A 14,942-nucleotide genomic window follows, 5' to 3' on the forward strand; every position below is an offset into this window, starting at 1 on the left:
ACAGAAGTGAACTCAGCCACAGAATTCACAACACCCTCCTCCTCCGCTTCAGAACTACTGCCGCCTGCACCCTGTTCCCCCAATGGCTGCCAATCGGGGTCAACAACTGGGTCATCTATAACCTCCTCTTCTAGCTCGTGCGCAACTTCGTCTGTGTCACCGTGTAAGTCGGTGGTAGAGCGTTCGTGATGGGGCAACATAGTCTCATCAGGGTCTGATTCTGGATCAGTACCCTGCGAGGGCAATGTTGTGGTCTGAGTCAAAGGACCAGCATAGTAGTCTGGCTGTGGCTGTGCATCAGTGCACTCCATGTCAGATTCAACGTGTAATGGGCATGGCCTGTTAACTGCTTCACTTTCTAAGCCAGGGACGGTATGTGTAAAAAGCTCCATGGAGTAACCCGTTGTGTCGCCTGCTGCATCCTTCTCTGTTGTTTTTGCTGAAGAGGACAAGGAAGCGACTTGTCCCTGACCGTGAACATCCACTAACGACGCGCTGCTTTTACATTTACCAGTTTCAAAAGAGGAGGCAAAAGAGCTAGAGGCTGAGTCTGCAAGGTAAGCCAAAACTTGCTCTTGCTGCTCCGGCTTTAAAAGCGGTTTTCCTACTCCCAGAAAAGGGAGCGTTCGAGGCCTTCTGTAGCCAGACGACGAACCTGGTTCCACAGCTCCAGACTTAGGTGCAATATTTCTTTTCCCACGACCACCTGATGCTCCACTACCACTACCATCATTACCAGCTGACAATGAACGCCCACGGCCACGACCTCTTCCACCAGACTTTCTCATTGTTTTAAAAACTTAACCAAAGTAACGGTATTTGTTGCTGTCAAACAACTTACACGGTGAGCTATAACTTCAGTATGATTTCGATATCCCTTTACAGGTTGGTGAGACCGCAAGGAAAATCAGGCACAATGTTACACACTCTGTTTTCTGTGGCACCAAATCAGAGAGATGCCACACACGCAGGACTGTCACTCAAGCACAAATGTCAATATATTAATCTCCCACTGTATTTTTTTTTTTTTTTCAGGGAGAATTTAGAAAGCAAAAAAAAAAAAAAAATTGCCTTTCTATGGCCCAGTGCCCACTATTTGAGAGAGAGAGAGAGAGATGGCACACCCAGGAGTCAAGACTGGCACACAAGCAGAAAGGGCAATATTAATCTCCCACTGATTTTTTTTTTTTTTTCAGGGAGACTTTAGAAACAAAATAAAATAAAATGATTTTTTTATGGAAGAATTTAGAAACCAAAAAAAAGTAAAATGATTTTTTCTGGGAGAATTTAGAAACCAAATAAAAAAATAAATTGCCTTTCTATGGCCCAGTGCCCACTATTTGAGAGAGAGAGAGAGATGGCACACCCAGGAGTCAAGACTGGCACACAAGCAGAAAGGGCAATATTAATCTCCCACTGATTTTTTTTTTTTTTCAGGGAGACTTTAGAAACAAAATAAAATAAAATGATTTTTTCAGGAAGAATTTAGAAACCAAATAAAATAAAAGGATTTTTTCCGGGAGAATTTAGAAACCAAAAAAAAAAAAAAAATAGGCTTTCTATGGCCCACTGAGTGAGAGATGGCACACACAGGAGTCAGGAGTGGCACACAAGCCCAGAGGCCAATATTTATCTCCCACTGATTGATTTATTGATTTTTTCAGGTAGAATTTAGAAACCGGCGCATGCGCGGACCTCGGCGTTGTCGGACATGACTGACTGAGCTCCGCATCCCAGGCAGCCACAACAACCCTCTAAAGCGCAGCAAAAGCGGCGAAAAGCACCGGTGCGGCGAGGACTCACCTCCGGGAGCGGCGGGGGCGAACATGCCGAAAAACGGAGGCACGGGATAAGCAGCAGGCCGCACGATTGAGGAGCTCCTCATGAGCAGTGGCGCGGGTAAGATGGCCGCCGCGGCTTCCCCTCCAGCTGCACCCACACTAGCTGCTAACGAAGCAGAGATGGAGGAGCCTGGCGCCACAGGTGAGATGATCACCCCCACAGCAGCGCTAATAAAAACATTGCAGGAGACTTTCCGCACTGAATTAAAATCTGCTATGCAAAGTGTCACCGGACAGCTACAAGATATAATGCAGCGCACTTCCAATCTGGAAGACAAAATGGAGGGGGTGAGTGGGGCCCTAGAGGAAGACCAGGAAACCATCAAAGCTCATGCAGAACGTATTGCTGACCTTGAAATAAAATGCGAGGATTATGAGAACAGATCCTGCAGGAGTAACATCCGTATCAGAGGCCTCCCTGAGTCTATAGTGACTTTAAAGGACACAGCAATGACACTCTTTAAGACTCTGCTCCCTGAAACTGATCCAACGCAGCTTCATATTACTAGGATTCACAGAGCCCTGGGCAGGCCACGCACAGCAGACCTCCCTAGGGATGTAGTGCTTAAAATGCACTATGAAGAAGCGAGAGACCAAATATTGGCAGCAACTAGGGATCTATCAACCCTACCGGGACTACCAAACGCTGTGAGGCTATATGCAGACCTGTCCCCTGCCACACTCTCCAGAAGGAGATCCCTAAAACCAATTACTGCCGCTCTCCAGGCGAGACAAATTAAGTATCGATTCCATTTGCCTTACTATTCACCTATAGCAACGAATCGTTCATATGCCGATCCCTGGAAGAAGGAAGAAGAGCTCTAGAACGAGCTGGAATTCCTGCTACGGAGGTCATCCCCCCACAAGCACAGAGAAGACCACGACCACAGAAAGAATGGTCGCAAACTCCTAGAACCAGGAGCCAGAGTGTGCAGATCACCTGAACATAACTTGAACACGCACAGAGCGGATGTTCCCTTTTTTTCTTGTTGTTAGACTATGAGGGTGTGGCCTCAGAGCCTTAAATTTGAGCCTTCATTTTACGTTAATACACCGGAAGCTGGGACTTGCCGTGGCCGGCTGTTGAGTCAAATCGTAAAAAATAAGCAGTAATTGTTTTATCCATCTAATATGCATCTAACCAAAGAAAGATATATATATATTTTTTTTTTTCTTCTTCCTCTTTCTTCTTTTTGCTGCTGGTTAGTTGCCTTACACGGGTAACATTTAGCAAGGGTTAGGTTGCTGGGATTTAAAACGTGTTGCCAGACTAGGATGATGTCTGGGACCCCCGTTATTATGGGACCCCAGAATATCGCCAACAAAGGGTATTGTACCCTATTGTTTAAATGTTTCTTGTTCTATGTGGTTATCTCCCCCTGTGTTGTCTGTGCCCTTGTGTTTCTATACAGGTATGATTGTGCTCCACAATTCAGTTCATGCCGGAACCGATCACCAAACAGAGAAGTGAGATCTACCATCAGTTTAAGGACGTCGATGAGCGGTAACGAATCCCACACCCATGTGTAGAATCATATCTCATAACGTACGGTTTCAACTCACCTATTAAGCGTAAGAAAGCATTCATAGATTACCGCAAACATAGACCCGACATTATATGCTTGCAGGAAACTCACTTTTCAAGGACCTCTAGCCCTAAGTATTTTGACCCTGGCTACTCTCGTTACTACCTGGCCACATGGGAGCATAAAACTAGAGGAGTGGCCATACTCCTTAAAAATAACCTAGCATTTCAGATAGATAATACCATTATAGACCCGGAAGGCAGATTTATAATTTTGTACGGTTCACTACAGGGGCAAAATATATGTATAATAAATAGTTACATGCCAGCAACAACTCAGGCACTTGTATTTAAAATTATACTATCCAAGATCGTGGCAATGCCCTATCAGCACCTTATTTGGAGTGGTGACTTCAATTTCACCCTGAATCCCACCCTAGATTGCACAGCGATAAAACGAACGGACATTACGAAGGGGGATAGACGGAGGATACTTAGATTAATGAAAGAGTATAGGATAGTTGATGTTTGGAGGGAAATGAATGAGATCGAGAGAGGGTACACCTTCTTCTCTAATGTACATAAAACGTATTCGAGAATAGACATGCAACTGACCACGGCTAATACATTATCAGGAGTGCTGTTTTCCCGCCACATTCCGTCCTCTTGGTCTGATCATGATGCGGTCTTTACAGTGTATAAATTAAATACAAATTCATCAAAACTATTTAGATGGCGCTTAAATGACTCACTACTGTCAGACCCAGAGATCTCAAATAAAATTAGAAACGACCTTAAGCTTTATTTTCAAACTAACGTGAACGAAGAAACGACCCCGGGAAACATATGGCAAGCGCACAAAAAATTTATCACGGGCACCCTAATTAGGTTGGCCGCTAACAAAAAAAAGAACAGAACTGAGCTACAATCTAAACTAGAGAATAAATTACAAAATTTAGAACAGGCAAACCAACAACTTCCTTCGCGATACTTGATTAAGCAGATACAGGATGTCAAACTCCAATTGGATGCCGTCCTCTCTCATAGAACAGAAAGGGCCTTGGCTTGGACAAAAGCTTCCTTTTATAGACAGGCAAATAAACCAAGTAAATTACTGGCGCGACAACTACGTCAAAAAGAACTCTTGAACACTGTCTATTCAATTAGGAGTAGTAATGGTCAAGTCTCTGCGCATCCAGAAGCAATCTACAGGGAGTTTCACACCATCTATCAAAAATTATACGCAGCTCCTGTCACCCCACCACCTCCACTTCTGGAATCGTTCCTACAGCATATCTCACTCCCCAAAATTAGTGAACATTCCTCACAAATACTTCAATCCGACATAACGGAAGAGGAAATAGACCAAATAATCAAAAAATTAAAAACTGATAAAGCCCCCGGGCCTGATGGCCTCACAGCACCCTATTATAAGAAGTACAAGGAAATACTTTCACCACACATAGCAAAATTTTGCAACGCATTACTGAATGGATCACAAATGCCCCCGGAGTTTTATATAGCACATATAGCAGTAATACCCAAACCTAAAAAGGATCATCAGCAAACCAAAAATTACAGACCCATCTCGTTGCTCAACGTAGATCTCAAAATATTCACATCTATCCTTACAGACAGAGTTAACAGGGTGCTCCCCTCTATTGTGCACAGAGACCAAGTAGGCTTCATTCCTAGGAGACAGGGGCCAGATAATATAAGGCGCAACTTAAATATAATACACACAGCAGCTAACTCCCTACAGCCCACCATGTTGCTGGCTTTGGATATAGAGAAGGCATTCGATTCAGTTTCGTGGACATATCTCTTCAAGATTTTATCAGTATTCGGCCTACCCCAAAAATTAATAAATTGTTTGACCTTACTATATGACAGGCCAACAGCATACCTCAAATTGCCATCATTACACCCTACACCAGTAAATATAAGGAGAGGAACTAGACAGGGATGCCCCCTCTCACCGGCGCTATTCGCGCTGGCAATGGAACCTTTGGCGGAAGCTATAAGGCGTAGCCCGGATATACTAGGGCCAACCAATTTGGGGGAACAGTATAAAGTCAGCCTATTTGCTGACGATCTGCTTTTATCTCTCACTAGCCTCCATACCACTCTCCCAAACTTATTTTCATTACTCCATGACTTCGAAGTAATATCAGGGCTCAAAATAAATATTGAAAAATCAGAAGCTCTATTCCTGAACACACCAGAAAAAATTCAGTTACACTTAGTGTCTCAGTTTGGCTTTGAAAAAAGGGAGCACTACTTGACCTACCTGGGGATCAACCTCACGTCTAATAGATCTACCCTGTATAAATGGAATTATGCCCCTCTGATAGAAAACTTTCAAAAAGACTTGTCTAGGTGGTCTTCATTGACACTGTCCTGGCTAGGCAGAATAAATGCTATAAAGATGGTTTCCCTCCCAAGGTTTCTATATTTGTTCCGTTCTTTACCTATACCGGTACCCCCAAGAGTACTGCAAGACATACATTCCAAAATCTCCAAATTTATTTGGCAAGGGAAAAAACCAAGGATCAAACAACAAATAATGTTTGTGCACAGGAGGAGGGGAGGGCTCTCTCTACCTAACTTTGTTAACTATTTTAAATCTGCCCAGATTGCCCAGCTGACCAGAATTTGTTCGTCAACAGACAGGCCTAGATGGGTCCACCTGGAGTCATTTTTAATAAAACCGTATTCTCTATTGGGTCTACTGTGGACCGAAGCGAAATTACCAAAACAAATCTCTACCATTGCACCCTTTGCAGCACAGTCTTTACTCCTTTGGAGGAAAGAGAGATTCAAGAATAGTATGCAATCCAGGGATTCGCCGTTAAATTCGCTATTTAATAACCCAGCGTTTCCACCGGGGCTTGACCCTCAGCCCTTCTCCTGGTGGATCCTGAAGGGCCTAACCACAATCAAACACCTTTGCTCCCCGTTTAATATTGCCCTGACTAGGCAAGAATTTATTCAAAAATATGAGCCCCCAATTAGAGAAATGTTCCGCATGAACCAAATCCTTGACTTCGTGAAGAGGAGTGTCCCGGGCAGAAACCCCTTTAGATTAACAGGATTTGAACAAAAATGCTCGAGTGACCCCTTGGGAAGGGGGGTGATATCCTTATTGTACTCATCCTTTGCTACAACACAGGGGGAGGGAAAACTAAGATTCATGGGTCAGTGGGAGGAGGATCTGAGGTTTGAGATGTCGTTGGAGGAATGGTGGCGCTCCTGTGACAATTTATCTAGGGGCTCTCACCAGGTATCTATGGTTGAATCTTCTCTCAGGGTTCTTCACAGGACCTACCAGGTGCCCACGAGACTTCATGCCATCTATCCTCAGATCTCTGATAGGTGTTTTAGGGGTTGTGATGCACCTGGAGATATGAGACACATTTGGTGGACATGCCCGGTGGTGGTGGATCTCTGGGAGGGGGTGAAGCTTATGATTGACAGGATAGCTGGAAGAGAGATACCATTGGACCCACGGACATTTTTACTCGGATTAAAGCCACAAGGAATGTCCAAAACACTCTTTAGACTGGTGATCTTGTTGGGCATGGCGGCCAAAATACACATAGCATCAAAATGGAGGACGCCATCACTTTCAATGCCCCAAGTCAAGACTAGAATGAGTACAATTATGTTGTATGAGCGCATCCAAGCAACGAGAACTGATGATTGGAGCCACTTTCTCCGGGTGTGGACCCCGTGGCTGGATTTGAATTCAGGAGATCAACTGACGCATGCCCTTGCACTCTCTTCGTGAAGAGAGACCTGGAGACCGCAAATCACTATTTAGAGATAAATATAGGTGTGTGGGTTTTTTTTTTTTCTTTTCTTTTTCTTTCCTGCTTAAATTTTTTTTTTTTTTTTTTTTTTTTTATTATGAGTAGTAACCTAAAATCTGAACTCTGTTGGTGTTAACCTAAAGTATACTGTAGTGTGGTAAAGAATACTGTAAAACGGATTTCTTATGATTCATACCCTATCCCACTTACCCTTCTGTTTCTGTCTTGTCTTTGTCTTGTCCTGTCTTATAGGTAGGTACACATAGGTCCATTATAATAGATATTTCATGACACTAATGATGTAAGAGCGACTTCTTGTTGTACTATCAAAATTTCCATGTTGGGAGATTTATGTATTAATATTTAAATTTAAATAAAAATTATTGAAACAAAAAAAAGAATTTAGAAACCAAATCAACAAAAAAAATAAATAGGCTTTCTATGGCCCACTGAGTGAGAGATGGCACACACAGGAGTAAGGAGTGGCACACAAGCCCAGAGGCCAATATTTATCTCCCACTGATTGATTTATTGATTTTTTCAGGTAGAATTTAGAAACCAAATCAACCAAATAAATAAATAGGCTTTCTATGGCCCACTGAGTGAGAGAAGGCACACACAGGAGTCAGGAGTGGCACACAAGCCCAGAGGCCAATATTTATCTCCCACTGATTGATTTATTGATTTTTTCAGGTAGAATTTAGAAACCAAATCAACAAAAAAAAATAAATAGGCTTTCTATGGCCCACTGAGTGAGAGATGGCACACACAGGAGTCAGAAGTGGCACACAAGCCCAGAGGCCAATATTTATCTCCCACTGACTGATTTATTGATTTTTTCAGGTAGAATTTAGAAACCAAATCAACCAAAAAAATAAATAGGCTTTCTATGGCCCACTGAGTGAGAGATGGCACACACAGGAGTCAGAAGTGGCACACAAGCCCAGAGGCCAATATTTATCTCCCACTGACTGATTTATTGATTTTTTCAGGTAGAATTTAGAAACCAAATCAACCAAAAAAATAAATAGGCTTTCTATGGCCCACTGAGTGAGAGATGGCACACACAGGAGTCAGGAGTGGCACACAAGCCCAGAGGCCAATATTTATCTCCCATTGATTGATTTATTGATTTTTTCAGGTAGAATTTAGAAACCGAATCAACAAAAAAAATTAATAGGCTTTCTATGGCCCGCTGAGTGAGAGATGGCACACACAGGAGTCAGGAGTGGCACACAAGCCCAGAGGCCAATATTTATCTCCCACTGATTGATTTATTGATTTTTTCAGGTAGAATTTAGAAACCAAATCAACCAAAAAAAAAAGGCTTTCTATGGCCCACTATGTGAGAGACATGGCACACACAGGGATGGCACTCTAGCAGAAATGCCAATCTTAATCTCCCACAAAAAAAAAAAAAACAGGGACTTTTCTACAATTACTATCTCCCTGCAGTAATCTCAGCCAGGTATGGCAGGCAGCAATAAGGAGTGGACTGATGCACAAATTAAATAAAAAGTGTGGACAAACAAAAAAGATAGCTGTGCAGAAAGGAAGGAACAAGAGGATTTGTGCTTTGAAAAAAGCAGTTGGTTTGCACAGCGGCGTACACACAGCAATGCAGCTATCAGGGAGCCTTCTAGGGCAGCCCAATGAGCTACAGCACTGAGAAAAAAAAAAAAAAAAGTAGCTTCCACTGTCCCTGCACACCGTGGTGTTCGACAGTGGAAATCGCTACAGCACAAGCGGTTTGGTGGTTAATGGACCCTGCCTAACGCTACCCCTGCTTCTGACGAAGCGGCAGCAACCTCTCCCTAAGCTCAGATCAGCAGCAGTAACATGGCGGTCGGCGGGAACGCCCCTTTATAGCCCCTGTGACACCGCAGACAGCAAGCCAATCACTGCAATGCCCTTCTCTAAGATGGTGGGGACCAGGACCTATGTCATCACGCTGCCCACACTCTGCGTTCACCTTCATTGGCTGAGAAATGGAGCTTTTCGCGTCATTGAAACGCGACTTTGGCGCGAAAGTCGCGTACCGCATGGCCGACCCCGCACAGGGGTCGGGTTTCATGAAACCCGACTTTGCCAAAAGTCGGCGACTTTTGAAAATGAACGACCCATTTCGCTCAACCCTACTGAAGACTATTGTGCACGATCAGAAAAACATAAATAAATGCAACAAAATTAGTGGAAAAGAGAAAATTAGCGGGCATTGGGCCCAAACAATGCTTTTATTATATCCTAGCGTATTTGTACTAAAATGTTACAGAATTTGAAAATTTTCAAATGTCACATTCCCTAGATTAAATCAGGACAGCATTGTTTTGTTAAAAAATAGACAGGAAAAATAAAGCAAGACCATTGAAAGCGAGTACGATTTTGCCAGAAAGTGCATATTGTTGACATACGATGAAACTGCTGGCATGATTAATGTAAAATAATACAAGAGACTGGTATACACATGTGACCGTGGCAGAGTATGTTATTAAGAGCACAAGTGAATCTTTGTTCAAGCTGTGGAACAAGACAATGTATTACTAAGACTGATGAACAGGGAAATGCAAAGTGAACGAACAGGTATGTGTGCGGTCAGAATAATGTTAGTGGAAAACTCCACCTTCACACAAAGTCAAAACTTCCAAAAAAAATGCAGCAGCACACTATGTGCACAAGGATATACAGTACAGACCAAAAGTTTGGACACACCTTCTCATTTAAGGATTTTTCTGTATTTTCATGACTATGAAAATTGTACTTTCACACTGAAGGCATCAAAACTATGAATTAACACATGTGGACTTACATACTTCGCAAAAAAAGTGTGAAACAACTGAAAATGTGTCTTATATTCTAGGTTCTTCAAAGTAGCCACCTTTTGCTTTGATGACTGCTTTGTACACTCTCTAGGCATTCTCTTGATGAGCTTCAAGAGGTAGTCACCGGGAATGGTCTTCCCCCGAAGCCAGCGCTGGCATTGGGCCCCCGTTGTAATACTCACCTCTCCTGGTTCCTGCGGCAGCTGCAGCGTCTTCAGCGCCCTCTGACTCTGCGACGTCTCAGGGCAGAGGGCGCGATGACATAATCACTGTGCACTCAGCCTCTCTGTCCTGAGCGTTGCAGAGCCGGAGAGGCGCTGAGTGCACCGAACCTGCGCTGGGAACGGGAGAGGTGAGGATTTTTTTTCTTTATGTCTATTCTATGGAGGCTGTGTTGTATTACATTCTATGGGGCTGTGCTGCATTACATTCTATGGGGGCTGTGCTGAATTACATTCTATGGGGGATGTGCTGCATTACATTCTATGGGGGCTTTGCTGTATTACATTCTATGGAGGCTGTGCTGCATTACATTCTATGGGGTCAGGCTGTATTACATTCTATGGAGGCTGTGCTGCATTACATTCTATGGGGGCTGTGCTGCATTACATTCTATGGGGCTGTGCTGCATTACATTGTATGGGGTCAGGCTGTATTACATTCTATGGGAGCTGTGCTGTATTACATTCTATGGGGTCAGGCTGTATTACATTCTATGGGGGCTGAGCTGTATTACATTCTATGGGGGCTGGGCTGTATTACATTCTATGGGAGCTGTGCTGTATTACATTCTATGGGGTCAGGCGGTATTACATTCTATGGGGCTGTGCTGTATTACATTCTATGGGGGCTGTGCTGTATTACATTCTATGGGGCTGTGCTGCATTACATTCTATGGGGGCTGGCTGCATTACATTCTATGGGAGCTGTGCTGTATTACATTCTATGGAGACTGTGCTGTATTACATTCTATGGGAGCTGTGCTGTATTACATTCTATGGAGACTGTGCTGTATTACATTCTATGGGGGCTGTGCTGCATTACATTCTATGGGGGCTGTGCTGCATTACATTCTATGGGAACTGTGCTGTATTACATTCTATGGGGTCAGGCTGTATTACATTCTATGGGGGCTGTGCTGCATTACATTCTATGGGGGCTGTGCTGCATTACATTCTATGGGGGCTGTACTGCATTACATTCTATGGGGGCTGTGCTGCATTACATTCTATGGGGGCTGTGCTGCATTACATTCTATGGGGACTGGCTGCATTACATTCTTTGGGGGCTGTGCTGTATTATATTTTATGGGGGATTTATTGCATTCTATGGGGGCTGTGCTGCATTACATTCTATGGGGGCTGTGCTGTATTACATTCTATGGAGGCTGTGCTGTATTACATTCTATGGGGGCTGTGCTTTATTACATTCTATGGGGGCTGCGCTGCATTACATTCTATGGGGGCTGTGCTGCATTACATTCTATGGGGGCTGTGCTGTATTACATTCTATGGGGGCTGCGCTGCATTACATTCTATGGGGTCAGGCTGTATTACATTCTATGGGAGCTGTGCTGCATTACATTCTATGGGGGCTGTGCTGTATTACATTCTATGGGGTCAGGCTGTATTACATTCTATGGGAGCTGTGCTGCATTACATTCTATGGGGTCAGGCTGTATTACATTCTATGGGGGCTGTGCTGCATTACATTCTATGGGGGCTGTGCTGTATTACATTCTATGGGGGCTGCGCTGCATTACATTCTATGGGGTCAGGCTGTATTACATTCTATGGGGGCTGCGCTGCATTACATTCTATGGGGGCTGTGCTGCATTACATTCTATGGGGGCTGTGCTGTATTACATTCTATGGGGGCTGCGCTGCATTACATTCTATGGGGTCAGGCTGTATTACATTCTATGGGGGCTGCGCTGCATTACATTCTATGGGGTCAGGCTGTATTACATTCTATGGGAGCTGTGCTGCATTACATTCTGTGGGGGCTGTGCTGCATTACATTCTATGGGAGCTGTGCTGTATTACATTCTATGGAGGCTGTGCTGTATTACATTCTATGGGGGTGTGCTGTATTACATTCTATGGGGGCTGTGCTGTATTACATTCTATGGGGGCTGTGCTGCATTACATTCTATGGGGGCTGTGCTGCATTACATTCTATGGGGGCTGTGCTGCATTACATTCTATGGGGGCTGGCTGCATTACATTCTATGGGGGCTGGCTGCATTACATTCTATGGGGCTGTGCTGCATTACATTCTATTGGGGCTGTGCTGTATTACATTCTATGGGGGCTTTGCTGTATTACATTCTATGGAGGCTGTGCTGCATTACATTCTATGGGGTCAGGCTGTATTACATTCTATGGAGGCTGTGCTGCATTACATTCTATGGGGCTGTGCTGCATTACATTCTATGGGGCTGTGCTGCATTACATTGTATGGGGTCAGGCTGTATTACATTCTATGGGAGCTGTGCTGTATTACATTCTATGGGGTCAGGCTGTATTACATTCTATGGGGGCTGTGCTGTATTACATTCTATGGGGGCTGGGCTGTATTACATTCTATGGGAGCTGTGCTGTATTACATTCTATGGGGTCAGGCGGTATTACATTCTATGGGGCTGTGCTGTATTACATTCTATGGGGGCTGTGCTGTATTACATTCTATGGAGGCTGTGCTGCATTACATTCTATGGGGGCTGGCTGCATTACATTCTATGGGAGCTGTGCTGTATTACATTCTATGGAGACTGTGCTGTATTACATTCTATGGGAGCTGTGCTGTATTACATTCTATGGAGACTGTGCTGTATTACATTCTATGGGGGCTGTGCTGCATTACATTCTATGGGGGCTGTGCTGCATTACATTCTATGGGAACTGTGCTGTATTACATTCTATGGGGTCAGGCTGTATTACATTCTATGGGGGCTGTGCTGCATTACATTCTATGAGGGCTGTGCTGCATTACATTCTATGGGGGCTGTACTGCATTACATTCTATGGGGGCTGTGCTGCATTACATTCTATGGGGGCTGTGCTGCATTACATTCTATGGGGACTGGCTGCATTACATTCTTTGGGGGCTGTGCTGTATTATATTTTATGGGGGATTTATTGCATTCTATGGGGGCTGTGCTGCATTACATTCTATGGGGGCTGTGCTGTATTACATTCTATGGAGGCTGTGCTGTATTACATTCTATGGGGGCTGTGCTTTATTACATTCTATGGGGGCTGCGCTGCATTACATTCTATGGGGGCTGTGCTGCATTACATTCTATGGGGGCTGTGCTGCATTACATTCTATGGGGGCTGTGCTGTATTACATTCTATGGGGGCTGCGCTGCATTACATTCTATGGGGTCAGGCTGTATTACATTCTATGGGAGCTGTGCTGCATTACATTCTGTGGGGGCTGTGCTGCATTACATTCTATGGGAGCTGTGCTGTATTACATTCTATGGAGGCTGTGCTGTATTACATTCTATGGGGGTGTGCTGTATTACATTCTATGGGGGCTGTGCTGTATTACATTCTATGGGGGCTGTGCTGCATTACATTCTATGGGGGCTGTGCTGCATTACATTCTATGGGGGCTGTGCTGCATTACATTCTATGGGGGCTGGCTGCATTACATTCTATGGGGCTGGCTGCATTACATTCTATGGGGCTGTGCTGCATTACATTCTATTGGGGCTGTGCTGTATTACATTCTATGGGGGCTTTGCTGTATTACATTCTATGGAGGCTGTGCTGCATTACATTCTATGGGGTCAGGCTGTATTACATTCTATGGAGGCTGTGCTGCATTACATTCTATGGGGGCTGTGCTGCATTACATTCTATGGGGCTGTGCTGCATTACATTCTATGGGGTCAGGCTGTATTACATTCTATGGGAGCTGTGCTGTATTACATTCTATGGGGTCAGGCTGTATTACATTCTATGGGGCCTGTGCTGTATTACATTCTATGGGGGCTGGGCTGTATTACATTCTATGGGGTCAGGCTGTATTACATTCTATGGGAGCTGTGCTGTATTACATTCTATGGGGTCAGGCTGTATTACATTCTATGGGGGCTGTGCTGTATTACATTCTATGGGGGCTGGGCTGTATTACATTCTATGGGAGCTGTGCTGTATTACATTCTATGGGGTCAGGCGGTATTACATTCTATGGGGCTGTGCTGTATTACATTCTATGGGGGCTGTGCTGTATTACATTCTATGGGGGCTGTGCTGTATTACATTCTATGGGGCTGTGCTGCATTACATTCTATGGGGCTGTGCTGCATTACATTCTATGGGAGCTGTGCTGTATTACATTCTATGGAGACTGTGCTGTATTACATTCTATGGGGGCTGTGCTGCATTACATTCTATGGGGGCTGTGCTGCATTACATTCTATGGGAACTGTGCTGTATTACATTCTATGGGGTCAGGCTGTATTACATTCTATGGGGGCTGTGCTGCATTACATTCTATGGTGGCTGTGCTGCATTACATTCTATGGGGGCTGTACTGTATTACATTCTATGGGGCTGTGCTGCATTACATTCTATGGGGACTGGCTGCATTACATTCTTTGGGGGCTGTGCTGTATTATATTTTATGGGGGATTTATTGCATTCTATGGGGGCTGTGCTGCATTACATTCTATGGGGGCTGTGCTGTATTACATTCTATGGAGGCTGTGCTGTATTACATTCTATGGGGGCTGTGCTTTATTACATTCTATGGGGGCTGCGCTGCATTACATTCTATGGGGGCTGCGCTGCATTACATTCTATGGGGGCTGTGCTGCATTACATTCTATGGGGGCTGTGCTGTATTACATTCTATGGGGGCTGCGCTGCATTACATTCTATGGGGTCAGGCTGTATTACATTCTATGGGAGCTGTGCTGCATTACATTCTG

Source organism: Ranitomeya imitator, chromosome 4 (assembly GCF_032444005.1).
Source record: "Ranitomeya imitator isolate aRanImi1 chromosome 4, aRanImi1.pri, whole genome shotgun sequence".
Lineage (NCBI taxonomy): Eukaryota > Metazoa > Chordata > Amphibia > Anura > Dendrobatidae > Ranitomeya > Ranitomeya imitator.